Genomic DNA, 27,420 nt, shown 5'->3' on the forward strand with positions numbered 1-27,420 from the left:
CGGGAGGGTGGGGACAGATAGGAGGGCCCCCTGCGAACCGAAAGACCTGGACGCTTCTCTCACTGGTTTGGGGAAACTGCGGGCGTTTGGAGGGTCAGAACAGCTCCGAGATCCTGCGCTGTCACTACACTTCTACCAGCCTCGGTGGGACGAGGAAAAATACCAGCCTTATCCGGGGGCTGTGATGGCCACGGAAGTGCCACCAATAAAAAATCTGGTAGCTCTCAGGAGTCCCCACATCGCCTGTCTTTCGCGTTGTTTGTGCCTTTTCTTTTCATTTTTTTAAAAGGAAGTACAGGGGATAGAATCCAGGACCTCGTACTTGGGAAGCAGGTGCTCAACCACGGAGCTGCAGCCGCTCCCCGCCTTTGCTTTTTAAAACGAAGGCCTGGCCGGCTTCCGCCAGTCCCGCGCAGACCCTCACTGTCTCCCTGCACCCCGCGCCTTCTCCCTGCGCCGTCGCCTGCGAGACCTGGCTGTGCGCCCTCGCCCCGCGCCCCTTCTCCCTCCGCACCCCGCGCCACCCTTACCCCGCCAGCGCCTGTCCGCGCCCCGCGCCTTCGCTCTCTGCGCGCTCGCCCCGCGCCCTGCCTCAGCCTGCGCCCGGCGCCGCCCCGCTTCCTCTGCAGGCGCCAGCCCACCCCCTCGCCCGCTCCTGCTCGCTCCCCGGCTCGCTCCCCGCGCCGGCTGCGGAGGGAGCTGCTCTGCCCGCAGCTGGCGCAGCGCGGGGGCGGCCGCAGGTGGGCTGGCGCGGAGCGTGAGCCGCCGGCCGCCCCGGGCTGCTCGGGCCCGGCTGCGGCGCGAGGGCGGCGCGGGCGCGACACGGACCCGGACCCAGGTAGGCTGCGGCCCCGGTCCCCTCCCTCCGCCCGCCGGGCTCCGCCGCAGGACCTCGCGGGGCGGGCGCGGCCATCGGCGGGCCGGGGAGCGGGCTCCCGGCGCGGCCCAGGTGCGCGGGGGGGGGGGGGGGGGGGGGGACGGCGCCGGCGGGCGGGGCACCGAGGGGCCCGCAACTCCGCCTCGGGCCTGCGGGTCTGGGGCCGTGGTCGGGCGCCCGGGGCCGGCGTGCGTGGGCACCGAGGGGGTCCGCTGCGCGGGCGGGCGCGGGGAGGGGGCTGGGCGGCCGGAGCGGCTCCGGTCTGCGCAGTTGGAAGTTTCCATTTACTCGTGCACATCCTGGGCCCCGCGGTGGCTTCTCACGCCCTGGCTGTCTGGCGAGGAATTGGCCATGAGGGCTGCGGTGGAGGGTGCAGGGCCAGGCGGGTGGTGGGATGCCGGCGCGCACCCGGGCGAGGGTCACTGGAAGGCCCGCTGCTCTCCGACCCCGGGCCTGGCCGGCAGCAGGAGCTAGGGCAGATGCAGATGCCCAGGCCGAACCTGTAGCGGGGGCTCCACGGACAGAGGACCCCGCGGCGACGCCTTGAACACCTGCCCCCGCCCATCCCCTCCGCTGCCCCGAGCAGGGATGAAGACGGAGCGCATCAGGGACCTCCCACCCCCTTAGCTGCGTCCCCAGGCTCCTCTCCCTCAGAGGAGCGCCTAGGCTGTGCCCTGCTGGCTGGGGCTCCCAGGCATGGGCGCACCTGCAGATGCACCCCAGGTATGCCAAAGGGGCTGGAGCCAGCCATCAAGTTTGTTTTTCTCCGGGAGGCGCCTCAAGCTGTCAGCCTGATGGCCGCCTTCCACCTGGCAAATCATGGCCATGGAACGAGTTCACACAGAGCCGAGTGGTGATTTTTTGTTTGTTTGTTTGTTTTTTGGTGTAACTTAGCAACTGCAGAGAGAGAGAGGAGGGAGAAAGGCGGGTGCCTTCCAGCTTTGTGCCTGGCAGGGCAGAGGGAGGGCAGTGCCCAGTGGCCACAGGCTACAGTGGTGGCGGGAGAGGTATCCCAGCTCAAATGCACACCCCGCAGTGAGGAGCGACCCCTGAGTGGGAGGCTGGGGGGTGGGGGCCTCGGGTGAGGCGCAGACACTCCAGTCCACCCTCCCGTCCTCAGCGGGAGAGCCAGCTGGAGGATGGGGTACTCACTTGTGACCTGAGAGACTCTGAACCAGCCTCAGTTTCCCCACTTGTCAAACGAATGACAGGACTGGAATCTTTGGGTTTTAGTCACAGACTTTTGGGATTTAGTGACAAAATCCCTTTACCAAGCCAAGCGTCTCCCTGAAGCCAGATCTGTCAAATAGGTTGCTTGAAGGTGCTTTGGCACCCGGGGGCGTGGGGGGGGGGCGGTGTTCAGGTCCCCCACTGACACTCCTGAGTGACTGAGCTAGGAGAGGCGCTCAGGGCTCCAGTGCTGGTGTAGGAATGCAGAACTCTGCATGTCCGCTAGGGAGGGGAGGGTCCCTGGACTCCCGCCCGGGGCTGCCAGGGCTGGTCCTGGGGCACAGGGGTGGAGGGGGGTGGGGGACTCAGGCCAGGCCCTGTCTGGCTGTTCTCAGCCAGTGTGGCTCCAAGGACAATGAGGCTTCTCTGGACAGAGCCCCCAGTCCACCCCTGCATGCTCCCCCAGCAGCCCCCCGCTGGCAATCTGCTTCAGCCCTGGTCTATCCTCGCCGTTTCTCCCAGAGCCTCCAGTGCTGAGCGGATGTCAGCCTCCTGGAGCCTCCACCCCTCCAGCCTGCCTCTCTGTTCCTTGTCCTTGCTTTCCCACCTCTCTCCAGTGGATGAGTGTTGACTTAGCAATGACATCTTCCAGGCAGAATCCACGGAGGGACGGAGCGAGGGAAGGAAAGAGGGGCCCTCGGCATGGTGGCCATGGTGGGGGAGCCCCCGGCCTGGACGTGAGGGCAGGGTCCCGGTGAGGACACACCGGCCTCTGTTCAGGGTGTGTGCCCCAGGTCCCCTCTTTCTGGGCACAGAGCCTGGGGCGGTGGGCCAAGAGGAGGGGATCCCCGGTGGCTCTGAATGCCTGCAGGGTGCTGCTCCCTGCTCTGCTGAGCAGGCTGGGTGTGGGGACACCTGGGAGTCACAGCCAGAAGCCCCGGAGCAGGCAGGAGCACAGAGGGCAGCCTGGACACAGCTGTGGAAGCTCAGGGGCCTGTGTGGGGGGACGGGGGTGGCGAGAACCAGGGGGCCAGGGACACCAGAGCAGGCTCCCCTGAAGCCTTTGGGATCCCTGGGGCTGGGCCGGGGGGCCCGGGGTTTCAGTCTTGGGCCTGGTGGGCTGTGGCTCTCCAAGGGTTGTAAACAGGGGGCTTCTGAGAAGAGCATGGCCATGAGGGGAAGGTGGGGTCCATTCGTGGGGCCTGCCGAGGTGAGGGGGCGCCCAGCGGTGTGTGCATTCTTGGTCCCTGTCCTTGCCGAGGGCTGGGGACAGGGCGAGGGAACCCCAGCACAGGAGTGACATGGGCACATTGCCCGAGGTCCCCCCACATCCCCTGCAGTAAAAGCACGTCCCAAGCCACTAGCTGGGTGATTCGGAGGGTGGCTTAGGGCAATGCAGAGCGGCCTCCCCATTTCACACCCCAGGAAGGTGGGCATGCCCAGGGGAGGGTAAGCCCCAAGCCCCCACTCCTGGGGTCCACTCCCGGAAGGGCCAGCTCCTAACCCCAAGCTGCCCTCTGTGCACAGGGAGCCCTCGGCCAGGTGCCCCATGGCAGCCTCATCCTGGGAAGCCCTCCTTTGGCCCCTGGGGCTGTGGATGGTGGCGCGGTGGCTCCCAGGAGGAGGGGACAGCCTGGGCTGCTGGCCTTCCCTCTGGGCTGGGGACAGGGTGTGTCCTGTGCTGCCCGGAGGGCAGGCTGGACTGGAGGACTGCTCTGTCCCTTCTGAGAGGGCTGTAGGGTTCTGTGCGGCTCAGGGTGGGCTCCAGCAGGAGGGGCCATGCTTGGGGCTCTGTGTGTGTGTGTTGGGGGGCAGCACTGAGACTGTCCCCACCTGCAAGGCCAGCTTTGGGGAGTCGCGTCCCCCACCTGCCCATGGCCACCCGTCTTGCCCTGGCACCCCTCCAGCTTGCAGCCTCCCAGATTCCCAGCCTTCCTGTCCTGGGCAGGCTCCCTGCAGGGAGGAGGGGGGAAATGCCCCTCTGCCTTTCTCAGAGTGGGGGAAGCAGGAAGGCCGGCCCTGCCTGCGCCCCAGGCAGCCTGCGCTTCCTCAGTGTGCCCGCCGGGCTGCCCTCCTGCCCCCTCAGCCTGGGGATGGCAGGGAAGTGGCCGAGGCCTGCGCAGTGGGAAGCCTCTTTCCACCCCACCCTGTGATCCTGGCTGGCCCCAAGTCCTCTCCAGGCCTCAGAGCCTCAGAGCTCTAGCTGCCCCCACCGCTGCCTGGGAACTGGGGGCTGTGGGTGGCCTGCGGAGGTGGCATTCTGGCCCAATGACCAGTGTGGTCAGATCTGCCCATCTGATGTTAACCCCAGAATCCCAAGTGGCCCAGGCTGCTGATGGGGAAGGAAACATGCTGACAAAGGAAAGGATGTTGACAGAACTCGAGTGCTGGACAGTGGAGCCCCACGAGGCCAGGAGGAGGTGCTGCCCACCCCCCCACCCCCAGGGCCCAGCGTTTGGCACAGGGGGTGGGTGCTCCACCCCACATGCCTGGCCCGAACCTCCTCCCAGGTGAGACGTGACCGTCCCGTTTTCAGAGGAGGAGGCCTCAGGAGGCAAAGTCACTTGCATAAAGCCTCTCCCATCTTGCGAACCACAGCAGGCCTCTCACAGCCTGTGTCCCCACCAGCTGTTCCCCACTCTCCGCCCCTCCCCTGCCCAGGCTGACTTTGAAGCAGTTTTCCCCGCTTGCTCACTCCACTTCCTCACTTGCCACCCACTCCCAGCCCACTCCAATCTGGCTCTCGCCCCCTTCACTCCAAGGGGTGCGCTGTCAGGGGCTCTTGGGCTGGAGCCTTCCACCCTGATGATGCAGCTCCCGGCCATGCAGGGTCCATCTCCCCTCCTGGGCTGCCCCCCGGCCCCATGCCCTCTTCTCCCAGCCACAGCGTCTTCCGCCCCTTGGTGCTGAGCTGACCCAGCTGCCTCATCCACCCCCGCAGGTCCCACGGATCCACCAGCCCACATAGGCCACCCTACCCCAGTGTTCTCTTGCCCCCCCTCCTCACCTGTCCTGCCACTGCCCCCTCCTCAGGCCGTCCCCTGCCTGGACAGTTCCGCTGCCCTCTGTCCCCACCACAGCCAGGAGCTTCTGCTCCCATGCAGGACTCTGACGTGGGGCTGCCCCTGCCCTCTCCCTCCCCGGTTAGCCCCCAACGGTCCTCAGCCCCTCCCCATGTGCTGGTTTCCCTAAGTGATCCTGGGAGCCACTCCCGTAGGAAGGCTCCTTGTCGCTGCCCGAGGTGCAGGCTGCTCTGGTGGCTCAGCTTGCACCTTGGATGTTGAGTGTGGGGGTGCTGCATGCAGCGGGAACGGGAGGGGGCTCAGACCTGTGCCTGGGAGTGTGTGGGGGGGTGCCAGCCTGGCCACATGGTGGCCCCATCCTTTGAGGGAAGGGAGGGGATGGGCCAGGGGGCCCTGCAGGGTTATGGGCCTGTTCAGCCTGGAGAGGTGGGGGCAGGGCCGAGGCCTTGGTTGCTGCTTCCTTCTCTTCAAGTGTCACTCATACTCTACCTTGAAGAGAGCTTCTCCCTGGACCTGGTTGCCAAGGCAATGCTGTTAACAAAGAGGAGCTTCAGTGGAGGTGGCAGCTCTGCAGGAGCTGAGGAGGCTGGGAGAGGGGTCCTCTGACGGGTGCAGGAGCTAGTGGAGTCCGATCCCTCACCCCTCCCTTGCTGCCTCTCCCCCACCCCTCTGTAGGGTGGGCCCCCTGCACCCCAGTGATGGGCACTCAGCCAGATCCCACCATGGCGGCCTCACCCTGGATCCCAGCAACAGCTCTGGATGCAGCACAGGAGGTCTTTGACCTGGGAGTCGTGTCCCAGACAGGGCCATGTCCCCGCCGTGGCACCAGGTGCCCTGTGGACCACCTCTCTCGTCCAGGGTCAGGAGCCGCATTTATCTGTGTAGAAACAGCCTCGAGGCCCGCGCTGCCCGCTGGGATGGCCCACAGAGGACGCCGTGCGCTCTGCCACGACCTCCACTCTGCACTCATCTCCTCTCTGGCGTGAGACAAGGGTGAGCCCTCTCAGGGCATTTAACTCAGTGGCATGGCACGTGCAGCCCCCCGGCCTGGCGAGGTTGCCCCTGGCTGCTGGGAGCCAGGCCTCGGCCCTCAGAGGTGGGGCGAGGGCCCCGTGGTAGAGGGCAGGAGGGTGGGAGGGGGTGGGCAGATGGACCCGCTCAGGGTGATGGGGCGGTGGGGCAGGGACTTACACAGAAGAGGCTTCCTGCGGGAGCCGCCTTCTTGAGTTAATTACTCAGAGCAGGCAGGAGGCTTTTGTCAGTTATTCATGTTATTATAACGGTTGTTAGTAAAGCGCTGCCCCTGCCCCCCACCGTGGGCAGGATGGAAGCGTGGGGCGTGGGGCCAGGCGGGGAGCAGGTGAGCTCCCAGGCGCTGCCCACACTGCTCCCTCCGGCCCCGCCCCAGGCCCCGCCCACACAGTCCTCGCTGGCCCCGCCCACAGGGCATCACTGGCCACACCCTCCAGGCACCCCGCCCATGCCACCCCTGCAGACCACGCCCTTCCTCTGAGCTGGGGGCAGCTGTTGGGCCCTTGTCCATCACACCCCAGCCTCTGGCCCATGACCTCCTGTGATCAGCCGGTCAGCACTTCAGGGGACCGTCCCCTCATGTCCAGCCTGAGGTCCCCCCACAGGCAGCTTTCTCTTCTAGGCAGGGACTGGAGGCTGGGAAGGGGTGGAACCCACCTCTGGCTCCATGCAAGAGCACCCAGAGGCGAATGCTCCAGATTCAGGTGCCTCCTGGTAGGGTGCGCTTGCAGCCTTGAGGCTGGCAGGGGCGGAGCTGGTGTCCCACAGGGCAGGCTCTGGGGCAGAGCCTTGGCCCGCCTGAGCTTGGAAGGAAGGGTAGCTCAGTGCTGGAGGGCGCCTGCGCCTGGGGGCAGGGGCCAGGGCTCAGGTAGGCCCCCTGCTGTCACCTCAGCCCGCGCCAGGGGCTCTTGCCTGGAGGACACTGGGGAGCACAGCTGGCAGAGGGCAAGGGCAAGGCTCCCTCCCAGGCCATGCTGAGGGCTTCCACTGGGGGTGGGTGAGAGGGGAATTGCACCCACTCGTGCCTTACCCACCCAGGCAGGCCCTCCCAAAGTGGCAGGGCATCTCATGGGCCCACACAGGACATCACAGCCACTGGAACATGTATAGAAATTGCCTGCAAACCTCAACTGCGCCGCAGCAAACATCAGAGTCTGTTTCCTGATTCTGGTGCAGTCGCAATAGAAATTAACTGTGGAAAAGATAAGTCTGAAGATGCCATGTATTTGAAAAATTTAGAACGCCTGTATGCATACCTAGTGGACCAAAGAGGGAAGCGTAATGGAAATCAGAAGACGCTCAGACAATGAAAGTATAATGGAGCGAAACTTGTGGGGTGGGGCCCCCAGACCACTAACTAGCTGGTCTGATTTGGAAACCCCTCTGAGGGAAAGCGCGCTCATGGGTCCCTCTTGTTGAACCCCGGCAGAGAGGATGGGGACAGGCAGTGGGGCCTTTGAGGGTGGAGGAAGTGAGTGCGCAGGCCAGCCAGTCACCTCCGGGGAGGAACAGCAGCTCCTCCTGGGGCCGGCCGGGACTGGGGCTGCCTTCGTGTGACCCTGCAGGGACCAGGGGCTTCAAAGCCCCCATGTGGCCTGGGGTGGCCCCGAGGGCAGCCTCTGGTCATCTTGCCGCGCTCACAGCACTGGAGGGGATCCACTGGGCATGTGCCGGCTGGGACTTGGAAGAGCTGCTGAATGTGAGGGGTGACTGAGGCTTGGCAAGAGGAGGGAAAGGGCAGGAGGGCATTTCCCCAAGGGAACTGACCTGCGGAGCCCAGGCCTGCCCGTGCTGACGGGGGTCTGTGTGCGTGGACATCCACTCACAGTGCCTCCCGGGGGGCCCTGACCAGCCTGTGGCCCGAGGGCGGTGCTGGGTGTTCAGCTGATGTAGGACTTAATTAAAAAAATTTTTATTGTGGTAACATACTCATAACACAAAATGTCCCATTTTAGCCATTTTTAAGTGTACATTTCACTGGTACTAATTACATTCACAATGCCCTGTTCCCTCACCATCATTGGTTACTGAAACTCTTGTTGCCCCAGACAGAAACTCTGCACCCATTTAAGCAGCAACCCCCTTCCCCTCCTCTGGTAATCTCCAGTCGACTTTCTGTCTATAGATTTACCAATTCTGGACATTTCTTATAAATGGAATCATACAATATTTTCTCTTTTGTATCTGTGTCTTTCACTCTGTTAAATTTCCACAGTTCATCTAGGTTGTAGCATGTATCAGAACCTCCTTTTTTCCCATTTTATGGTCGAATAGTATTCCATTTTTATAAAAGCACCACATTTTGTCTACCCATTCTTTCGATGAGGGACATTTGGGTTGGTTGTACCTTTTGACTATTGTGAATAAAACATTTTTTGGAATTTTTAAAAAAACTTTTTACTGCAGTAATACACCTATGATTCAAAATTTCACGTTTTAATAGCACTTTCAAGTGTACAATCTAGCAGTATTTTTTTAACTTTTTTTTTAAGATTTACTTTTTATTTATTTCTCTCCCCTTCCCTCCCCCCCCGCCCCCAGGTGTCTGCTCTCAATGTCCATTCGCTGTGTGTTTTTCTGTGACCGTTTCTGTCCTTATTGGCGGCACCGAAAATCTGTGTTTCTTTTTGTTGTGTCATCTTGCTGTGTCAGCTCTCCGTGTGTGCATCACCATTCCTGGGCAGGCTGCACTTTCTTTCGCGCTGGGCGGCTCTCCTTATGGGTGCACTCCTTGTACGTGGGGCTCCCCTATGCAGGGGACGCCCCTGTGTGGCAGGGCACTCCTTGCATGCATCAGCACTGCGCGTGGGCCAGCTCCACAAGGGTCAAGGAGGCCCAGGATTTGAACTGTGGACCTCCCATGTGGTAAGCGGACGCCCTATCCATTGGGCCAAGTCCGCTTCCCTAGCAGTATTAATTACACTTAGAATATTGTGCCACCATCACCAATATCCATCACCGCAGTTTTTTCACGACCTCAGGCAGAAGCTCTGCACCTATTAAACAATAACTCCCTTTCTCTGGCATCCCACCCTGACCGCTGTCCTCTCCTGTCCATCTCTAGGGGATTGGCTTTATATTTTGATGTGGGCGTCATTGTGTTGATTCTGCCAGTGAGGCTTCTGGGAGAGAGGCAGAGGCAGCATCTGAACCCAGGTCTCCCCTCTGAGCCAGGGTGCACTCTGGAGAGCAGGTGCCATGTTTCCTTGGCACCCCCTCGCCTTTCTGTGCCCTCCTAGCCATCCTGCCCAGGCCACACGCAGGCTCGGGCCTGGCCCCACTCCATGCTCCCCTGACAGGTGGCTTCCCTCTGCCCGGTGACCTAGCCTGGTGACCTCCCACTGGCCTTCAGGGTTTTTTTCCCTTTAGAGGGTGGACCAGTTGCTGGGTACCGCTCGGTGAGGACGTCTGTCGGTCGTCTTCCGTGGGAGGCGTTTTGTCGACTTCCCCGTACCCTGCCTTAGGTGGCCGGGGCCGCTGTAACAGGTACAGTGGTGCTTGGACGGCTGCCCTCGGGCGTATGGCACCTGGCGTGCATGAGGGTGACACTCGCTCCTCGTGTGTGTCCTGGGTGCCGGGCGCCCGCCGGGTGCAGGACGTGGACTCCCTCGCCTCGCCCGTGCCTTGAAGGTCTTGGCCAAGGTCGGGGTCCCGAGAGCTTGCCCAAGGGGCTCAGGGAGGGCGCACCTCCCAGGTGAGGGCGGGCGCCTCGGGCAGGAGGGTGGAGCCGCCCGAGATGCAGGTCAGGGTAGAGCCTTCCACCACCTCCCGGGGCCCTGAGGAGGGCAGCACGCACCTTCCTCTAGCTCTGGGCCCAGGAGGTCGAGCCTCTGAGCCCCGGCCCTGGCCAGCCCTTGGGTGCTGGCCCAAGGCCGTGAGAGGACGCCGAGAGCGGTCCTCCGGGAAGGCGGGGGGTGGCCGGGCCAGCCGTGCTGGCGGCGCTGGGAGGCGCAAGCACCATTGGGCAGGGGCCGGCTGGGGCCAGGACCTCTTCTCACCCGCCGAGGGGAGGAAGCCCACCACTCCAGGGCTGCAGGGGTTTGGGGGGCCTGCGCATATCCTCCTGCGTGTGGGCTGGGGGGGGCGCTGGCCCGGGGACCTCTCAGCCGCTTGACCTCCCAGCTCCTCCCCAGCTGCCCTGCTCAGACCCGGGGGGCGCCCTGTGCGGGGGGCTTGGGTCCACGGCCCATCAAGGAGTGCAGGCTGAGGGGTGGACATTGGTGCTGGCAGGCGGGTGGGGGCCCAGCCTGCTCTCTGAGCCCCGTGGGGGCATCCAGTTCTCGCCAGGTCTTCAGCCGCAGAGCGGCGTTTTCCAGGGTGGGAAACTGGCAAGTGTGACTCCTCCTCCAGAGGAGCTGGCCCCGGGGTCAGGACTGGCTGTGGGGGACATGGGGCCCCCGTGCAGGGCAGGACCTTAGGGTCCTGGACAGATGGACCTGAGAGCCACTGGGGCGACAGCAGGGGCCCCTCATAGCTCCCGGAACTCGCGGGCCTCAGGGAATAGCAGCCGGAACCAGCTCTTTTGATCCTTGCGGCATGTGGCGGTGGGGGGTCTCTGATTCCCATCTCCCAGGTGAGGAAACCGGCACCCAGAGCTACGGATCGCAGTTCACAGGTGGGGCAGCCACAGGGCCCTGAAGCCTGGGGCTGCCCGACAGCCAGGGCCCAGCCCCTGCCCCCCACATCAGCCCCTCTGCGATCCAGGGGCTGGCAGGACCTTGGTGCCCCCCCCACCGATGCCCCTGCAGGCCCAGCCCGCCGTCCTCATGCCCCCCCTTCTCTTCCAGTGCAGAGCCCTCCCTCTGCGACCAGCCTCTGTCTGTGCTGCCTGGTGCCCAGTGCATCTTCTAGGAGAGGCTCTGGGCAGGCCCTGGCATCAGATGCAGGGACCCGAGGGCCACAGACCGGGGGGCCGACCTCTCCAGAAGCTCTGACGGCCCAGCTCTCCAGCTCCAGATGATGGAAGGGGGGTGCGGGCTGCTTCCTGAGTCCCTGGTGGCAGCGCTGTCCCCAGGCCAGGGGGGCCTGGCAGAGGCCGGCTCCTGCCCACAAGACCCTGGCGAGCACCGGCCTGACCGGCTGTATTGGGGTAGAGCACCGGTAAGCATGCCTGATACAGCCCAGCCTGCTGTGGGGTGGTGGGCTCGTGTCCTCTCCGGGCCTCCTTCAGGATGGACAGGACGCATCAGACTCTGGACCCCCGTCACCGGCACAGCAGGTGTGGGTGGGGTGGAGGAGGATGGGGTCAGTGGCATGGGGGGCTCCTGGCTGGAGGGCAGCTCCCCCTCCCACTCTCCCCTGGAAGGGGAGCGTGGCATCCCAGGAAGCCCACACTGGACGGGGCCCCGGCAGGTGCACTGAGACGGGACATCCCGCAGGGGGCATGGGGGTCAGGGTGCCCCGCCCTGTGGGGAGGGGCTGGGGTCTCTGGATCCCACCTGCTGATCCAAGATTTGTGCACTTCCTTTCCTGGTGTTAGCCTTTTGTGGACCCCAGAAAATTATGTGCTTGAATCGGCCCCTTCCTGGGGGTGTGAGGTCCTTTCGATGGACCCAGTTGGGGGCCTTTGGTTGATTGATCGGTGCCCCAGGAGGGCCGCAGTCCTCTCGCTGGAGCCCTTTACAAAGGGAGGACCGAAAGCAGAGGCACAGAAAAAAGTGGCAGGGACGGAGGAACCCCCAGAGGCTGCAGTCAGCAGAGCATGGAGGAAAGAGGCCCCCCAAAAAGCTGAAGGAGATGAGGAGAGGTAGAGGCAAGCCATGCGCCTGATCGCCCGCGGCCAAGCCTGGGGAAAAAGGCGCCCGGAGGGGAAAGCAGAGGCCGCCGAGACCAGCCGCCATCCATCGGGCCGCACCACGTGGCCAGGTCCGGGCTTGCCCACAGCCGACCTCGGTGAGGCAGCATCGCCGACGATGCCTCGGTGTGGACATTTTCACAGCCTCAGAACTGTAAGTTTTTAACCTAATAAATTCTCTTTATAAAAGCCAACCCACTTCTGGTGTTTTACGTTGGAGGAAGCCTCTAGCAAACTAAGACGCCCCCAAGCAGGAGCTTGCACGCTCTGCACAGCCATTGAGTCACAAGTCTGCCGGGCACCTCGCAGGCACGGCGTGGAAACTGTCACCCCCAAGCAGCAGGGCAGCTTGGAGGGCGGAGAGCACCTCCCAAGGCAGGCAGTGAGGGCGTGGCTGGCCAGGGGGTCCAAGTTGGAACTGCCCACCATGCTGCTGTCACTTCTGGGGCCACCACCCCTGAGAGGTGGGCTCTGGCTGACTACTTGGGGAACCAACCCCAGGAAGAAATCGGGGTGCTACCTAGTTGTCACCTCATTTGCCACAGTGCCTTTCGAGGGCTCACTCTGTGCCAGTCAGTCTGAGAAACAAGGTCCCTGCTCCAGGAAAGCATAGTAAGTGAACATAATTAGAAAGTGGCTCAGGAAGGGGGCGGGAGCGCAAGGGGGGTTCCTCTTTGAACCCAGTGATTAGGGCAGCTTCATGACGAAGGAGGTTTTTTTTTTTGTTATGGTAACACGTATGCAGCACACCATTTCCCTTCGGAAATTGTATACTTTCAAGTATACAGTTCAGTGGTGTTACACTCACCATTTCCATCCTTCTTCACCCAGACTCTCCCATCACCCCAAATAGAAGCTTGTACCACTGAGCAGTGGCCCTGTTCCCCACCCGCACCGGCCCTGGGACCCCGTAATAGAACGTGAGCTCCTCAGAGCACGGGAGCAGGAAGAGTGCCCCGGGCCGAGGGGGGCGAGTCCCTGCAGGGAACAGCGTGTGCCAAGGCCTCGGGAGGGCCGGTGAGCGCCAGGCCTGTCCTCCCGGTGCGGCTGTGGGCTGGGCTCAGTCGGGCTCCCGCAGCCTCCCCCGTCCGTGGTGCCCACTCTGAGCCATAGAGGAGCCGCTGGCCGGGCTATGGTGGCCCCGTCCTTGCTATGGATAAATCCTCAGCCCAGTCTGGGGTCTGGTCACCCTCCTGGAGAGACTGGGAGGGGGTGTGCTTGGGGAAGGGGTCCAGCTGATGGAGGGCGTTCAGTGTGGGGTGCCCAAATGGGGCCAAGAGAGAGGGCTTCCGAGGGACTCTGGAAAGGCAGGCCTGAGCTTTCCTGACCTTCTCCCTGGGTGTCTTTTTTTTTTCTCCCTTAAACTTTTTATTTTGAAGTAATTTCAAACTTACAGGACAGTTGCAGAAATAATACAAAACCTATTCGGAAAACTCCAACATACCCCACCCTGGATACTCAGATCAACCAAATGTATCATTTTGCTACACTTACTACTGTTTCTTTCCAGCTAGCCATCCATCTACTCATCTGTCAGTGTGTCTGTCTGACTACCTGTTTTTGTTTTTGTTTTTAAAATTTATTTTATTTATGCCCCCCCTTGCTGCTTGCTTGCTGTCTGCTCTCTATGTCCATTCACTGCGTGTTCTTCTGGGTCTGCTTGTCTCCCTTTGTTGCATCATCTTGCCTTGCCAGCTCTCTGCCTGCATGGGCTGTCAGTTCTCTGTGGGCGCAGGCCAGCTTGTCTTCACAAGGAGGCCCTGGGAAGGCAACCTAGGGCCTCCCATATGGTAAACAGGAGCCCAAGTGGTTGAGCCACAGCCGCTTCCCTACTTGTTTTTTATACATCTGAGAGTAGGTTGTGTACATCATGCTCCTTGACCACATACTTCCAATGCACATTTCCTAAGAACAAGGATATTCATTTATATAACCACCTTAAGTGCAGTCATCAAGTTCAAGGACTTTGACATTGCTTTAAACTTAGTCTGTATTCCAATTTTTTCATATGTCCCAAAAATGTTCTTTTGGGCATTTTCCCCTCCCTTATTAGATTCCAGCCAGGTTCACGGATTGCTATTATGTATCATGTGTCATTGTGTCTCTTTTTTAAAAAAAAGATTTATTTATTTATATCTCCCCACCCCCTTGTTTTTCACATGCTGTGTCTGTTCATCTTCCTTGTTTCTTTAGGAGGCACTGGGAGCCGAATCTGGGATCTCTGATGTGGGAGGGAGAATCCTGATCGCTTGAGCCACCTCCACTCCCTGCTTTGTTGTGTCTCTCATTATTTTTCCTCCCTGTGTCTCTTGTTGTGTCAGTTCACTGCACCTGCCCATCGCCCCAGCTTGTTGTCTTCTTTAGGAGCACTGGGAACCTCTGCTCCCTGCTTCATTGCATGTCTCATTATGTTTTTTCTTCTTGTGTCTCTTGTGCCAGCTTTCTGTACCTGCCTGCTGTCTTCTTTAGGAGGCATCAGGATCCAAACCAGTGCCCTCCCATATGGTAGGCGGGAGCCCAGTTGCCTGAACACATCCGCCTCCCTCATTGTCTCTTTTGTTACTCTGTTTTCACTTCTGTTTTTAAACTGTGGAAACATATGCACCACCTAAACTTTCCCATCCCACCTATCCCCTGGGCTCCTGAGCCTCTTGCCTTCCCCACCTCTCTCTTTCCCGGGGATTCGGCTCAGCCTCCTCTCTCCAGAGCCCCCCACCCTGCTCCTCTCTCTGTGCCCAAGCTCCCACCGCATCCAGACCAAGGACCAAGGTGCCCCTGTGAAGCATCACTCAGGTCCAGGCTGGTCACCCACCCACCCATTCCTGGCCTGGGCTCTGCGCCTCCGAGCGCTGCTGCCCCAGCCTGCCCTCCCTCTCTGCCTTGCGCTCCCTGCACCAGCCCGTGAGCTACCCCTCCGTGGTGACTTCCTCCCTGCCCCCCTCCTTGGTCCCCTTGTCTCCTGCTGGCCCCTCACTCTAGTCCCGCTGGCCATGGTCTGGCACCCCATGGCCCCGCTTCTGGCCAAAGTCCCAGTGACCTCTCCAAAGATGCCCTCAGGTACGTGTCTGGTCCTTGCTCACCTGGCCACTCTGTGGGGACCCCGCCACCCCTTTTCTCGGGGTTTCTGCTCCCAGTCTCCCACCCGCTCCCCTCAGCCTCCGTTGCAGGCTCGGGGAAGGTCTGTGTGCTCCTCTGGCCTGTCTGCTGACCACCTCCCTTGTCAGGTCTGGCCTCTGTCCCTAACTCCAGCATGCTGGTGGGAGCGCAGGAGGAGGCAAGCAGGCTTCCTCATGTCTCGGGCCCAGCAGCCCTCTCCCACTTGTGCCCACTTTGGGTGGCTGTGGTGGGTCCCCCAGTCAGTGACTAAGAGTGGGCGTTGTGTCCTCCCTGGGAGGGGTGCAGTGCGGCCAGGAAGGGGGCAGGCTGGCAGTTGGCAGAGCTGCCCGTGAACTGCCCCTTCCCAGATGGGGGGCCTTGGGCAGCTTCTCTTAATTCTCTGAGCCTCAGTTTGCTCAGCTGCAAAATAGAGATGACAGCTGTGCTCCCAAGGCTTGAGATGAACTGTGACATTTTATGTAGTGCACTCGGCACAGTTTTAGCCTTGTGGTAAAAGCTCAGTAAGTGGGAACTGGGGGTGGTGGAGGTGATGGTGGGTGATGGTGATGGGTGATGGAGGGGGGTGGTGATGGTGTTAGGTCATAGTGGTGGGAGATGGAGGTGATGGCTGATGGAGGTGATAGTAGTTGATGGAGGTGATGGTTGATGGAGGTGATGGCATTGATGGAGGTGATAGATGATGGAGGGGGTGGTGATGGGTGATGGAGGGGGTGGTGGTGGGTAATGGGGGGCAGTGATGGTGATGGTTGATGGTGGTGATAGATAATGGAGGGTGGTGGTGGGAGACGAGGTGACGGTTGATGGAGGTGATGGTGGTTGATAGAGGTCAGGGTCATTGATAGATGATGGAGGGGTTGGTGGTGGATGATGGAGGGGGGTAGTGGTGGTGACGATGATGGTTGATGGAGGTGATGGTGGTTGATGAAAGTGATGGCATTGATGGAGCTGATGGGTGATGGAGGGGGGCTGGTGTGTGATGGAGGGGGTGGTGGTGGTGATGGTGATGGTTGATGGAGGTGATGGTTGTTGGAAGTGATAGTTGATGGAGGTGATGGTGGTTGATGGAGGTGATGGCATTGATGGTGGTGATAGATGATGGAGGGGGTGGTGAGGGATGGAGGGGGTGGTGATGGTGTTAGGTCATGGTGGTGGGAGATGGAGGTGATGGTTGATGGAGGTGATAGTTGATGGAGGTGATGGTGGTTGATGGAAGTGATGGTCATTGATAGATGGTGGAGGGGGTGGTGGTGGGTGATGGAGAGGATGGTGGTGGTGACAGTGATGGTTGATGGAGGTGATGACATTGATGGAGGTGATGGTGTTGATGGAGGTGATGGATGATGGAGGGGGTGGTGGTTGATGGAGGTGATAGTTGATGGAGGTGATGGTGGTTGATGGAAGTGATGGTCATTGATAGATGGTGGAGGGGGTGGTGGTGGGTGATGGAGAGGATGGTGGTGGTGACAGTGATGGTTGATGGAGGTGATGACATTGATGGAGGTGATGGTGTTGATGGAGGTGATGGATGATGGAGGGGGTGGTGGTTGAGGAGGTGATGGATGATGCTCAGCCCCCACCACACTCTGAGCTGATGGGAGCAGAGTAGCTGCAGGAGTGGCATCCTGGGCTCCCCCAGGAGCCGCAGCACTCAGGGACATAGGGTAGAGCAGTGGGGCAGGCCTTTACCCTGATCTGCCTGGCTGGTGGGGCCCAGAAAGGGGCGAGTCGGGCAGGGCAGGGAAGCCTTCACCAGTGGCTGGGGCTTGAGCCCCAGTCCCGCCAGTCAAATGCTGTAAGACCTTGGGCAAGTGACCTTGCCTCCCGGAGCCTCTGTTTTCTCACCTGCTCATGGGGTCATCCTGACTTTGGAGGGCCCTTGGGTGAATGCAGGACTTGACATGGGGCCTGGTGTGTAGCGAGAGCTCAGCGAGTGGTACATGGGGAGCAAGTCCTGCCAGTGGGGTCACAGTACTGACATTGGGGTCTGGGGCAGTGGGGGTGGTCCCAGGGCAGGCCTCCCTGTCAGGGTCAGGCCTGAAGCCCAGGCTCTCCGTCACCCTGTGGCAGGGGACAAGGGTCAGATGCAGGCTGGGGAGGCAGGGCTGGGCCCCGGGGTGCTGGACTGGGGGGCTGTGGCAAATCCTGTACCCGCCTGTGTGAGAAGGGTCGATGAAGAGGCTCCTTTGCAGCCTTGGCTCCCTTGTGCAGTGATTCTGAAGGGGAAACTGAGGCCAAGCACTTGGGCAATGGGTGGCCAAGCTGGCTTGACCTGTTTCCCACCTGTCGGTTCTTCTGCCGACATGGAAATGGGCTGGAGAGTCTGCCTTCTGTCAGCATCACCCCTGGACAGTGCTGGAAGGTGTGGGGGAGAATGGCCCAAGCCATAAGGAGCCCAGAGTGAAAGGTTCCCAGATGGGACATGCGGGTGCAGTGGCGAGAAAGGTCTTCTTCTCTTTAGGAGGCACGGGAACCAAACCTGAGACCTCCCATGTGGGAGAGGCACTCAATTGCTTGAGCCATATCCACTCCCTGCTTTTTGTCTCTCTCATTGTGTTTCCTCTTTGTGTCTCCTTGCTGCATCAACCTGCTGTGCCAGCCTGTCATTGCCAGTTTGCTGTCTTGCTTGTCTTCTCCTGGGTTCGGCACTGGGAACCGAACCTGGGATCTCCCATGTGGTAGGTGGGAACTCAATTGCTTGACCCACATCTGCTTCCCTCCACTTTTCACCATTCCAACTTAATTTTTTTCCCAGATTGCTACCAGCTGTTGCAGACTGATTTGAAATGTCACCTTTATCACATATTAAATTGCCATATGTGTTTGGGGTCATTTCGAGACTTTTCTGGTCAGCTTCAGTGGCTTGAATGTATAGTCCTTTGCTGATAACCATGTTTATTTATTTATTTTTTAAAGATTTATTTATTTATTTAATTCCCCTCTCCCCCGGTTGTCTGTTCTCCATGTCCATTTGCTGTGTCTTGTTTCTTTGTCCGTTTCTGTTGTCATCAGTGGCACGGGAAGTGTGGGCGGTGCCATTCCTGGGCAGGCTGCACTTTCTTTCATGCTGGGTGGCTCTCCTTAAGGGGCGCACTCCTTGCACGTGGGGCCCCCCTACACGGGGGACACCCCTGTGTGGCAGGGCACTCCTTGCGCGCATCAGCACTGCACATGGACAGGCTCCACATGGGTCAAGGAGGCCCGGGGTTTGAACCACAGGCCTCCCATGTGGTAGACGGATGCCCTAATCACTGGGCCAAGTCCGTTTCCCGATAACCATGTTTAAAATTTGCCTTTTATTATGAAAAATTTCAAATGCATTCAGAGTTAAAGAGAAAAGCAAAATGAACTCCCTTTTAATTTGCAGAAGGCTGCCAAAGCAACATACCAGGAGTGTGTTGGCTTTTACAGTGGGGCTTATTTAGGTTAAAGGTGTAGAGTTCCGAGGCTGTAAAGGACTCAAACCAAGTCGTCATCCAGTGACGCTCTCTCCTGAGCTGCAGCTGTTGGTAGTCAGGCACATGTGGGGTGCACTTTCTCTCCCCTCTGGACCTCGTTACTTCTGGCTTCTGGCTAACATGGCTTTGTGGGCTCCTGGGGACTTCTCTCAGTTTCTCAGTTCCTTTCTGTCTCTGCAGCTTTTTTCAGTGTCTGTGATTTTTATTCCTCCATTGATAAGGAACTCCAGTAAGAGGATTAAGACTCCCTTGGGCCACACCAACTGGAGCAATCTAATCCAAGGGCCCTGAACTGATCTAATATAATCAAAGGTTCAAAGTAGGTTCAGTTTAAGAATGTAATTTTCTGGGGTCCACAAATGACATAAAACTAACACCCACCTCCCATACTCATTACCCAGATTCAACAGTCAAAATTATACCACCTTGCTTTGCTTACTCATTTTTCTTTCTTTCCCTTCTCCTTCCTTCTCTCCCTCAGGCTCTCCCTCTCTGCCTTTCTATTTTCCTTTTTCTTTCTCTTATTCTTTTTTTGGTTGAAATATTTAAAACAAACCCCTGACCTGTCATTCACCCCATATATTCAGCATGGATCTGTGAAATAAAAAACAAGAACATTTTCATACAAAATTGCAAAGTCATTACCATGCTGAACAAATTTAATGGCAATTTCTTGGTACCTATTCAGTTTTCCTTAATTGTCTTGAAAGTGCCCTTTTACAGTTGGTATATAAAACCCACATGTGGCATTTGGTTGTGAAGCCTCTTTAATCTAAAGCAGCCCCTCCTCCCCCTCCCCCTGCCTTTTTGAACCGTTGGCTTGTTCCAGTGTCATATCATTGTTGTGACCCTGTAACTGGAGTGTTACACTATACAACGTCCTCGTGGTGTCTGCTGCTTTCTCCTGATGTGATTCAACTAGTTCTTCTACCCCCAGTATTTCCCCCAAGCTGGAATTTAGCTCAGAAGATGTAGTTGTACTTGGCCCCACCATTTTGGTAAGAATGCTGTGTAGGCACTGCCTGAATCTCATAATGCAGCAAGCGGGAGGCAGGTAAATCCTGCCTGTGGTGCTGGGATTGAAGGCATGTGCACGGGCCCCCGGGTCACAGGCCGCGGGGCACCTGGGGCTGTGGATTGGTGGGGGCAGCAGGTGCACGCAGGCCTGGCCCACCTGGGGACTTGGCCAGCTTGCCCGGGAGCCTCCATCCTGCATCTGCCAGAAGGGAGCAAACCCCCCGTCAAGCATTCTGAGAACTCGGGGAGCTCCAGTCTGAGAACCTCTGGCACCGCCATGATCCTCCTGAGGCAGAAGCGCCAGGGCCCCCAGGCAGGCCTCAGGCAGGCTCCTGGGCCCCCATGTGCCTCAGTTTCCTCCCCTGGGAAATGGGGACAGAGGGCTTGCCCCCACGGCCCTGCAGTTCCTGCCACGGTCACTGCTATTTGCCTCAGTCCAGGTGGCCTTCCTGGAGGAGGGGCCGTGGCAGGGCAGTGGCATTGGGAAGGTTTCCTGTCCTGGGGCCGGGGCACCTCCCCCATAGCTGGGCTGGGCTCTGCCGGGCAGTGGCCACAGGGCTTCCCAGGAGGCCGTGGAGCCAGGAGGCCATCCGGTCTGCAGGGGCCCAGAACGTGGCAGCCCTGCCTGGGGGAAAGCCCCCAGCTGTCCCTGCCGCCCGCTGGGATGGATCCTGGGCAGAGGCCTCAGTGTGCCCTGGGGGGAGGGGTGTGGGCCTCGTTCCCTGGTGTGGGGAAGAAGGATCCAGCAGCAAGGGCTCCCGCGGCCACACCCAGAAGGAGCGGGCACAGCGTCCCCGTGGTCGCTCGTGGGCTGGGCAAGGGGCTGCCTCAGGGACCCCAGAGAGATCGCCTGCGGGAAGCTCCCTACAGCAACCCGAGCCCCTCCTGGACCTACCGCAGTGGCTCCCAAAGTCGCTCTGAGATGGTGTGTTCCAACACAGCCTGATGGAGACCCTCTGACGAGGACGGGGGGCTCAGAACCCAGGGCTCAGTCCCTCACATGCCCTGCCGAGCTCCCAGGGCATCATGGCCTCAGTGGGACCCTCGGCAGATGCAGCTCATGTTGGGGGGTGTCTCAGGATGGGGGGTCTTGTGGCAGGGGTCTGAGGTCGGGGTCCTCAGGATGGCAGCCTCATGGTGGGTTTGTCAGGATGGGGGGTCTCGTGGTTGGGTCTGAGGTTGGGGTCCCCAGGACGGGGGGCCTCATGGTGGGATTATCAGGATGGGGGGGTCTCATGTCAGAGGCCTAGGGACGCGGGTGTCTGGTGGCAGGGTCTCAGGTCGGGGTCTCAGGACAGGCTATCTGCAGCACCCCCTCGGCCCCTCACAGCCTGTGTTGTCCCCCTGCAGTGCCCCCCGCCCTCTCTCTTCCCCCTCCTTCATCTCTCGTGCTTGCCCGGCCAGTGCCATCCTTGGGTGGGGAGGTCTAGAAAGCCAAGCCTGGAGAAGGTGGGGTTGGGGTGGCCCCTCTGGAGGATGCAGGGTCATCCTGTCTGTCCACCCATCGTCTGTCGTCTCAGCAGCCTCGTGGGGTGGGGAGATGGTGCTCACAGCTGACGAGGAGGCCAGGGGTTCTTCTGCCCAGGCCCCCAGGCAGGCCACGGCAGGGGCTGGTGGTGTTCACCGTGGGCCCTCGAGGGGTGGGTGCATCAGGCGGCCACGGGTGAGCTCGGGGACCTGCCTTGGGCCCAGCATATGTCCCCGATGCTGCCTGTCCCCAGGGTTCCTGGGGAACCAGGGGCTGTGCAGTGGGGCCTGGAGGTGCCGTACACGACCCCAAGGACAACACTTCTCCCCGCTGGGCCTCAGCTCGCTGGCTTGGGAACAAAGCTGGTTTCCATGGCTACCAGGGGCGTGCCTCCCTGCGGTGCATGCATGTGGGCTGCAGAGTTTCAGCTGGGACGTGGGGAACCCCCCAGGAGCCGGCCCCTGGGAGATGTCCCCAAAGCGTGGCCCGTCTGCTTTGTGCCCGCCTGAGACATGGGGCAGGGGCTGTCCCTCGGGAGGTTGGTTTCAGGCCACGGCGGCAGCCCCGTGAGGGGGTGTCCGGGGGGGGCAGCCCCATGGGGGGGTGTTCAAGGGGGGGCAGCCCCATGGGGGTGTGGGGTCCAAGGAGGGGGGTCAGCCCCGTGGGGGTGCGGGGCCCAAGGGGGGACAGCCCCGTGGGGGGTGACGGGGGGGCAATCGGCGCGTCGCCTGGCCAGCGACGAGGGGGCCTGTGGGCGCTGCGCAGGGAGAAGGCCGGGGCAGCGGCAGCAGCGGCCGTCCTTCTGTGGGGCCGTTCCATGGACGTCAGGCCACGCAGGCAGGCCTTCGGCAGATGAGGAACGTGAGGCACAGAGAGGGTAAGGGCTTGCCCACGGTCGGGAGTCGAGCCAGGGCGGTAGCTCGGGCCCTTTGGAGAGTGAGGAGGAGGGTGGACGGAGGAGGCTGTGCCGCGGGTGCTGCCGCCCGGGGGCTGAGATGGTGCCGTGCCCCTGCAGCTGCCTCCCAGCGGCCCCGCCTCTCTTCAGGCCCCTGGAGTCGGGAGGCGCCCCTCGGGGGGCAGGGCGGCCCGGCCCCTCGGCCGCTCACAGGGGGCTTCCCAGGGCTGCAGGCCCCCCCTCGTCCAGGAAGGCCTCCTGAGCCCCTCCAGCCTCCTGAGTCCCTCCAGCCTCCTGAGTCCCAGCGTCAGACCTCCGCGGCTCCCGGCCTGGCCCCGCGCGGGTGCTCGCTCTGCCCCTTCTGGGCCAGGCTGGGGGTGGGTTCTGGAGAGCTGGGGCCCCTGAGCAAACTCCCCTTTGTGCTCCTGCCCCCACAGGAATACAGGGATACACACCCGCCACTCCTCTCACTCACCTCTGGACAGCGGCCGGGAGCAGCTGCCCATGGCCGGGGCCTCTCCCAGCTGGGCGCTTGGCCTCCTGGGCCCCACCGTCCTTCCTCTCTAGGTGAGGTCAGCCTCTGTCCTGCCTGCCGCAGAGGACCACTTGCTCCCCGGCGGGTGAGAGCACGGTGACCTCAGTCCTTGGACCTGGGCACATTGTGTCCGGCCCTGTGCCTCAGTTTCCCCACCTGCACAACGGGGACTTGGCTGAGCTGAACCGAGTGCGCAGCGGTGCTTTACAGGTGGTGGGGAGAGCCTGAGGGTGGCTAGGAGGAGGAGGTACAGGCATGGGTGCCCCGGGCCCCGCTCAGTGGCAGGGGCTGCCCTCTGTTCTCGAATCCCATTTCTCAGCCCCTGCGGAGGGTCTCGGCCCGGGGGGAGCCTGGCGAGGTGGACATGGCCAGGGCACAGCGACATGGGTGGGAGCAGGGCAGTGTCGCCCTCAGCTTCAGGTGCTGCGCGGCTCTGCCAGGGCCTTGGCTTGTTAGATGGAGGAAAAGTGCAGTTTGCACCAAGTCATGAGAACAGAGGACGTGGGCAGGGGAGGGGGCTACAGGTGGGCGCCGTGGGTGCACAGGGACGTGGCGGGGGCCTGGGCAGGCAGTGGGCCAGCGACCGGGCAGGGGTCCAAGATGGCAGCAGGACCTCCGGCAGGAGGCGGGGCAGGGTGCCGCCCACCCCAGGAGCTCCTGTGGGCTCTGCCAACCCCCGAAGTGGCACCCAAAGTCTCCAGGGTGGGGTGGGGCCTGGGAGGGCAACAGGCTGACCCTGCAGGTTGGGGCATTCTGGCTGTGACAGCGGTGGTCTTGTGTCTGCTTCCAGGGCTGCCGAAGCACACACCACGCTGGGTGGCTTACCAGCACGGGCGGGCTACCTGGTGGTTCTCCAGGCCAGGCGGCCACGTCCAGGTCTTGACAGGCCACCTTGCCCCCAGTCGGCCCACACCCTTGGGGCTCCGCTGGCCTCTGCTTCCGAGCCGTGGCTCCCTCCTCTGGCTGCTGCTGCTTTCTGGCTTCTACTGAGGGGCTCTGTCCACAGTTCCTCTCCTGCAAAGGCCCCGTCACAGGGGGAGCCCACCCTGATTCACTTGGAGAGCCTGTGCACCCTCGGGCCCCGTCCTCACTAAGAACGTCTTCAAGGTCCCTACGTGCAGGGAGGCCCCGCGGGAGGGGGACTTGAACGCATCTTTACGGGGGACACGACAGTCCTCCCAGCTGAGAGGCACTGGTGGGTGCCCCGGGGGCTCCATGGGGCTGGAGCCTAGTCCTGGTCTCACCTGCCCGTGTGGGAGGGGGCCAGAGACCCCCAGGGCTCCGGGTACCCGTGACAGATGTCGCTATGAGCATGGCTGGAGTCCTGCCCAGGCAGCCCCCGTGGGTGCCCTTTGCAACCCCAGGGGCGGGACAGAGTGCAAACCCAGAGGCTGGGGGCTCACCCCAGGCCCAGCACCCACCTCGAAGAGCCAGACCCCGCCCCCTGTGTCCCATCAGTATTCATTTCCTCTCACTGCTGGAACAAGTGACAATGCACCCAGCAGCTCCGATGATGCACGTGTGTCCCACAGCTCTGTGGGTCAGGAGGTGTCTCCAGGCTGCGCTCCTGGTTGGAAGTGCCAGGGGGCCAGCTTCCTACTCGCTTGGGGCTTGGCTGAACCCCGTTCTTGCCACTGTAGAACTGAGGTCTCGCCCCTGCTGGGTACCAGCTGGAGCTGCGCTCAGCTCCTCAGGGCCTTTCCCGGGCCCGTGGGGGTGGCCCCTTGTCCTGGCACCAGCCATGAGGCGCCACTGTTGCATGCTTTCTCTGACCCCAGCTGGTGGAGGTTCTCTAATTTTCATAGATTAGACTGGGCCCCCCTGGATAATCTAGTGTAATCTCCCACCTCACGCTCAATTCCCTTAATCCCATCTGCCAAGTCCCTTTGCCGTGGGGGTGACGCATCTGCCTGCGTGCTCCAAGGATGCGGGCATGGATGTCTTTGGGGGCCATTGTTCAGCCAACCACAGCATCACCATCACTGTCCCTCCTGCAGCAGGGTGCACCGGCCCCCGTGCCCTCTGGGAATTTGCAGTCTGGGGAGCTGATGGAGCGCAGAAGGACCCCGGGACCTAAGGGCTGGGGCGTCCAGCCCGAAGGACATCAGGGTGAAGTGGCCGAGGCTGGCGGGGGAGCCAGCGCCAGTGGGTGCTGTCACACCCCTGCAGCGCCCCTTCCCTGCTCCCAAGGCTGGTGAGCACAGCCCCTGTGCAGCGGGGACCACGGGGTTTAGGGGCCCGGAGTGTCCTGGCTCAGCAGGGAGGGAGGCGCGGAAACTCTGTGAGGGGCGGGGGCAGTTTGCCTGGAGGGTTGTGAGGCATGTGACAGGCCCAGGTGCTGAGGAGTTGGGGTGCAAGGGGAGGCCTCTGTCAGACAGGGGCCCGTGTGGGGTGGGGGAGGGCCCAGGAGCGGCTCTCGGGGGTGCGGCGGCTGAGCGGGGCCACCTGCCACCCCGCATGGGGTGGGAGGGCTGCACCCTGCCTCAGCTGCTGCAGTGTCTCAGACTGTGCGACAGGAAGGAGATGGCAGATGCATGGCGAAGGTGCTGATGCCCCCACAGCTTCCTGCAGCCCTGGGAGCCCAGCCCACCAGCCTCCTCCCAGCTCCAAGAGGTGCACCAGTGTGGGGCAGGGGTGGCAGGAGGCCAGACCACAGGAGGGGAAGCACCCTGTCCCCGAGCGCCTCCCTCCCCCCTGGCGGCAGTGGGTGCTCTGAGGACGGTGGCCTGAGCAGTCCAGCCCCCGGGGGCCTGGTAGGCCTGGAGGCCCTGCCCTGTGCAGACCCGGGTGTCCCTCCCGCCTCGGGCTCAGGCTGCACCCATCCCGCCCCTTCCGCAGGGAGGGCCTAGGCTTGTTCCCACTGGCGGCGGCAGGCTCCTCCCTCTCCGTGCAGCTCCGCCTGTGGGAAGGGGCTGCTGGACTCTGACCCCAGCCTGTCTTGTTGCCCCCCATCCCCTGCACTCATCAAAGCCCTGAGCTCACAGAGGGTCTGGCTCCTTTGCAGACTCCCGTCTGGAGGCACCTGTTGACACCTGGGCTGGAGAAGTGTCCTCCGATACGCCTGGGGCCAGACTGACCCTCCCTGTGAGGTGGGGGTGGGGTGCCAACCCCACAGTGGCCACTTGGGGGCTGGACCTGGGCAAGCCACAGAACTGGGTCACCCGGGACCCGCTCCTCACCCCACCCATGACCAATGCCCCGTCGACCCCGAGAGTCTGGGGTGTGTGTCCCAGAGCCCCCACCTTCCACCACCCCAGCCCAGCCTGTCCTCGGTCCTCTCTGGAAGCACCGGGCATTTACCCAGGGGCCCAGGTTCCCACCGGGCTGGAGGATGGATGTCCCCTGCTCCCACGGTTGCCTGCTCAGAGCTGCTCCTAGACAGGACTGCGGTGCGGAAGTCGGGAGGCCAAGGCTGGTGACCCCTACCATGGGGGCTGGGGCCCTGCCCACCTTCCGGGGTCCTCTGCAGGTGCTGCCCGGCCACCTGGGATGCAGCGCCTTCCCAGTCCCCGGCGAAGCCAGCGCGGCCCTTTGGAAAGGCGCAGGGCGGGGGTTCTAGCGCTGTTTAACAAGGAGGGCCGAGGGGCTGGCCCGCCGCCCCCCGCAGGCAGGGCGGAAGCAGAGCTGCAGGTTCTCGATGCCCCCGGGGCCCCCGCGCAGGGCCGGGCAGCGGGGAGGAGGATGGCAGGCTGGACCGGGCGGGGGCGGGCAGGGCTACCAGGCGGCGCCGAGGATGACCTACATTTCTGACAACTCTGCGGCTCCCATGCGGAGCACGTTCCACAGCCTGCGCGGCGTGCACGACGGGCGACCAGGTCTGCTCCCCCCACCCTTGGAAGGGAGCCCCGCGGCTGCGGGCTCGAGATGGACACTGCGGTTCTCACAGACCCCCACCCCACCCTCACCCACGCAGGTGCGTGCGCGCTCAGCTGCAGATGAGTCCCAGCACACCAGGCTCTGCTGTTTTGCCTTCTCTCTCTCTCCTTCGTGTGTGGGCACCTTCTGGAAGCTGAGCTGTCCTGGCCCAGCACGTGCGCCTCCTGGGGAGCAGGGGGAGCCCAGCGGTGCCCAGGGCAGCACCCAGAAGCCAGCATGCCCCCCAGCACCCGGAGAGAGCCTGCCACCGAGCCCTCAGGGACCCCTCTCACCGGGGCTGCTTGTGGTTGCCACCAGCTGACCATCCTTGGGTGCTGGGGTTGGGGCTGGAAGGGAAACTGAGGCTCAGGAACGGGCTGTCTCAGCTTGCCAGGGCAGCTAGGATGCAGGTGGACTGCTGGCTGGCTACAACAACAGAAGTGTTCTGTTTCAGATTTGGAGGCCACAAGTCGGGTGGCAAGGTGCCGGTGGGCCTGCTTCCTCACAGCACCCGTAGCGCGGTGGTGGTGGCTTGCTGCCATCCCCAGCATGGCCCCAGCCTCTGTCCCCTGGCTGTCGTCTCCTGTCTCCTATTCCTCCCAGCACCTGTAGCACAGTGGCGGTGGCGTGCTGCCGTCCCCAGTGCAGCCCTGGCCTCTGTCCCCTGGCCATCATCTCCTATCTCCTATTCCTCGCAGTGCCCGTAGCGCGGTGGTGGTGGCTTGCCGCTGTCCCCAGAGCAGTCCTGGCCTCTGTCTCCTGGCTGTGGTCTCCTGTCTCCTATTCCTTGCGGCACCAGTAGCGCGGTGGTGGTGGCGTGCCGCCGTCCCCGGCGCAGCCCCGGCCTCTGTCCCCTGGCTGTCGTCTCTCGTCTCCTGCTGGTATCGCAGTGTCCCGGGGACTACGGCCCACCCCCTCAGGCTGGCCTCCCCTGCGCCAGCCCCAGCTTCCAAGACCTTGATCATGGGTGGTTCTGGCCACAGGGCAGGGGTGAGGCTTGCACCCGACTCTGGGGAGCAGGATGCCGTCCAGGGCAAGGCACCTCCCTCCCCAACGCGGACACCGTGATCTACTCGGCAGCAGGGAAGGCAGTTTCATTCCAGACAAGGGACTCTGCGGCCACTTCCTGCAGGGGGGCCACTCAGCACCCCTCCCCAGGCAGCCCACAGGACCCCCACCAGA

General features: G+C 61.9%; 1 long non-coding RNA gene across 2 annotated transcripts in view; it reads left to right on the forward strand.

Annotated features, from left to right (window-relative positions):
• Positions 1-754: 754 nt before the first annotated feature.
• The window catches only part of LOC131278796 (uncharacterized), a 56,229-nt gene continuing 29,563 nt past the window's right edge, over positions 755-27,420 (forward strand). Inside the window, exon 1 of one of the 2 annotated variants that reach the window (XR_009186233.1) lies at positions 755-838. This is a non-coding gene — a long non-coding RNA (uncharacterized lncRNA). Of the gene's footprint in view, positions 839-11,458; positions 12,051-27,420 lie in introns of those variants that run through there. The other variant, XR_009186232.1, reaches the window with a different exon arrangement.

This window comes from Dasypus novemcinctus, chromosome 6, assembly GCF_030445035.2.
Source record: "Dasypus novemcinctus isolate mDasNov1 chromosome 6, mDasNov1.1.hap2, whole genome shotgun sequence".
In the NCBI taxonomy this organism is placed as follows: Eukaryota; Metazoa; Chordata; class Mammalia; order Cingulata; family Dasypodidae; genus Dasypus; species Dasypus novemcinctus.